At 41.4% G+C, this 3,928-nt stretch overlaps 1 protein-coding gene across 3 annotated transcripts in view; it reads left to right on the top strand.

Moving 5' to 3' along the window:
* Positions 1 to 1,917, top strand: part of YPEL2 (yippee like 2) — a 35,226-nt gene extending 33,309 nt beyond the window's left edge. For 2 of the 3 annotated variants that reach the window (XM_024211191.3, XM_024211189.2), the window contains one exon: positions 852 to 1,457. The gene's annotated coding sequence lies outside the window, so the exon portion shown is untranslated. Of the gene's footprint in view, positions 1 to 851; positions 1,458 to 1,511; positions 1,563 to 1,884 lie in introns of those variants that run through there. The other variant, XM_024211188.2, reaches the window with a different exon arrangement.
* Positions 1,918 to 3,928: the final 2,011 nt, after the last annotated feature.

Below are 3,928 nucleotides of genomic sequence, written 5' to 3'. Positions count from 1 at the left end.
TTCTTTTTGCGGATACAGACTAACACGGCTGCTACTCTGAAACCTGTCTTTAAGCACATCTGAATGCATGTGTGTTTAAAGGTATGCACATGCTTCAGTACCTTCCTCAGTCAGTGCCTGAGGCCCCTGACTTGCAATTGGATCCACATGGGAAGACCTTAATTCCTACATGGTGTCTCTTTAATGTCAGTGGGGCTCCGTGTAAGTGCGTAGATCTGCCTAAGTAGATCTGATTGCAGGATCTGGGCCTGAAATATTCTCTTGCACCAGTATTGGCTAGAATAAAATAAATAATGAAGATTTAGAATGTGGAAGAAGTGAATTTAAGTTGCAACCTCAGAATCTTTATTTCCCATTGCTTGGGGCAATGGGGGCAGGGGACGGAGAATTCTAACTAATCAAGAATTCTAATTTGCTTTGCAAATATTTTTGGATGTGGATCCTGGTTTTAATTTTGTTTTTAATATAAATAAACCAGGCTGCTACATAGTGAATTAAAGTAAAAGTTTACATCTCTGGCAGTAAAGTTCTTTCCCCTCTCCTCTTTGTCTTTTTTTCCCTCCCCTCTCCCCCTTAATTTTTATTTCATTGGTCTTCTTGTTTATCTCAAAGTGGACCAACAGCACAAATCATTAGACTGTGTTTTGTTGAGTAAGGAGCTATTTGCAGTGCTGAGTAACTGTTGCACACACTTTTATTTTCTCTTTTTGGTGCACACATTTTAAAGGCAACAAAACCTGCACATGGAATCTGTGGTTCTTGTGAGGATCAGCTAAGAATATTCTCTGTATGCGTTTTCCTAATTGATATGTGAGTGTATTAATCATGCATTTCGTTTCTATATGAACCAGTTCTTGGACAAGCATCCTGTTGGGTAAACAGATTTGAAATGCAGAGCTCAGCTAAGTAGTAAGAGCTTTCCTTGCCAGATGAGAGACCTGAGAAATGGAACGTTCAGAAACAAAAATGTTACGCATTGATTTGGAAGAATCCTGTTTTGAAAGAACAAACAGGAAGGGAAAATAAAATCACACTTAATATAAAAACAAAAAAATTGACATTTAAATGCAAGCAGAATGATGTTGTGTAAGGTACAATCACAAATAAGCTATTCTCGTAGTTACAAACTGTACACATCCTTTGTTTTGTTTTTCATGAAGAAATGGGAATGCTTTCCCACTGACAAAATGAAGAGACAATATTTCCAATACCAGCCTGTCTATTGATGCTCTTGTGTTTACAAACTGTGTATACTTTTATTTCTTTGTTTTGATTTAACTATATTTTTGGCATATTCTTTCAGGTCATATTGCTTCGGTAATAAATGCAATTGTTTGTTTTTAGATAATTTGTCTTCACCTCTTTGTGTCTTTGTACATTGTACATAGTTCTTCAGTATTAGAGGGAAGCATACTGTTTGTCAGATTTACAATATGTGTTGGTGCTCATTTGAGAAAATAAAGTTTTCAAATATTAAAAGTGTGGATCTACTTTTCTGTTTTCGTCCCTAGGACCACGAACAAAGTGGAAACTGACCAAAGGGGATGGAATTCAGTTGACCTGTAAGTTTGAAAATACCCAAATCACATTATTGTTATTTGTATTAAAATTGGACCAATCAAGGGCAGGGCCCTATTGTCCCAGGGGCTGGACAAACATAATCCCTGCCCCAAAGAGTTTACAATCTAATGTGACAGGACAGACGAAGGTTGGGAGGGGAAAAAAGGCACAGATGAAGTGATTTACCCAGGGTCGCACAGCTGGTTACTGGCAGAGCCAGGATTAGAACCTAGGTCTCCTGACTCCCACTGCCTGTCCACTACACCAATCTGCCTCCCATCATCATTATTAATTATTGTTTTTATTCTGTTATTGTGGTGGTAGGAACCTACAGGCACTAAGCAGGATCAAGGCCTCTCTACTTGGATTGTACAAACACAGAGGTAGATATAATCCCGGTCTCAAAGAGCATAGGCTGTGGAGCCAGAGGGTGGTCTCTCAGGCCATGGCCAAACCACTTTTTGGCTGGGCCAAACCTGAGCAGCACTGCAACCCTATGCACCAGGTCACGATGCCACTCACTCAGATTTGGGGGGTTGGGTGAAGGGGCTCATGGGTCAGTGGGGGTCAATCTGCTTCTGGGTTGGGGGGGGAGCACCTGAGAGGGGAAGAGGAAGGTGGGGCGGGAGGGGGCAAAACTGTGGCCCCTTCACTTTAAATGGTGCTCCACAGCCCCTGCTGACTAGTTTACATTATAAGGCCTTGATCCTAGAATCGGATCAACACAGACTTCCATGGGGCTCCGTACAGGTTCAGAGGTTTGCCTCTGTGAATCCAATTCCAGGACCTTTATTTTGTCTCCCACATGGTGTGAGGGAAGGGTTTTAACATCCTCCTCTTATGCTTTCCAATTCAAGGCGTCTTTCCCTCTCAGGAGGCCTGATCCTCCAGTTCTTCCTCACCTCAAACTCCCCTTGAGAGCTGTTCACTTTTTAAAAAATCTGGATGGTGACACCAAGCTGGCCAGCCTCATTTGGTGATTCTCAGTCGCTCGCGGAGGGCTGCTCTCTTTGTTCCTTTTGTTGAAATTAAAAGGGAAACAAATTACTCTTGAAAGGTTTCTGTTCACATGAGGTTTGTAAAATCCCTCCCCACCCTTCTTTTTGATTAACAAATACCTACGTTTCAAACCTGAACAACTTGGTTGTGTCCCTATCATATACTCAGGTACAGCCAGTTTTAAGTTGTAAGAGCAAATATTTAACAGGTACACAAAGGCATTAATTGCAGCATGTCCTGCCTTTCCCTTTCCACACAGTTAAATGTCAGAAGTTTGTCATAGACATTTAATCTTGTCACTCATCAAGCATTAGTGTAGTTAATGGGATTTGGTGAAACAAATGCCGAGCTTTCAAACAAATGCTGAGCATTCAGACACCAGGAGGCAAATTCACTTGGGCAGATGCTTAGCCAATGGTTCTCAACCAGGGGTACATATACCTCTGGGGCACACAGAGATCTTCCAGGGGGTTCATCAACTCATCTAAATACTTGCCTAGTTTTACAACGGGCTACATAAAAAGCACCAGCGGGAAGTCAGTACAAACTAAAAATTCATACAATGACTTGTTTATACTGCTCTATATACTATACACTGAAAGGTAAGTACAATATTTAGATTCCAATTGATTTATTATTTAATTATATGTTAAAAATGAGAAAGGAAGCAATTTTAAAGTAATAGCGTGCTGTGATACTTTTTATGTTTGATTTTGTAAGCAAGTAGTTTTTAAGTGAGGTGAAACTTGGGGGTACTCAAGACAAATCAGACTCCTGAAAGGGGTACCGTAGTCTGGAAAGGTTGAGAGCCCATTGGCTTAGAGTGTCACAAATCTCTCTCTCTGTCTTTTTAAATAAAATTATTTTGGCTGAATTGTACGTGAAGGAGGCCCCAATCTGACTTAAATGGGAATTTTGCCTGAGTAAAGACTGCAGAATTGGCATCTCAGAATGATCTGTAATTGGAATTAATTAATTTGATGTCCCCCTACTACCCCTCCCCCCAAAAAAGTGTAGTGTCCTAGAGATTAATTCCTCAATCTGTGTAAACTCTTGTAGTTACACTGAAGTCAATGGAGCTACGACAGTTCACCCCAGCTGCGGCTCTGGCCCCTCCAGATGACATTCCTGGCTCCTGGAACTACAGACAGTCCTCAGACAATCCTTCCCCAGTTCTGCACTGTGCTGCAGAATTTAGGGAAAGATATTTGAAAGAGCTCAAGGGTGAATTTTCTAATGCTGAGCACCCACAACTAGTGGCCAGATTTTCTGCATCCAGCAGCTCCCAACAGCAAACCAGTTGTGGGTCCTGAGCCCTTCCAAAAATACCAGCCAGTGTGGCTATCAGTGCAGTGCTGACATGGTCAAG

This window comes from Terrapene carolina, unplaced genomic scaffold, assembly GCF_002925995.2.
Source record: "Terrapene carolina triunguis isolate 2854851 unplaced genomic scaffold, T_m_triunguis-2.0 Scaffold231, whole genome shotgun sequence".
Lineage (NCBI taxonomy): Eukaryota > Metazoa > Chordata > Testudines > Emydidae > Terrapene > Terrapene triunguis.
The sequence above is the reverse complement of the archived record's forward strand: the minus strand, read 5'-3'. Positions and strand labels throughout refer to the sequence as shown.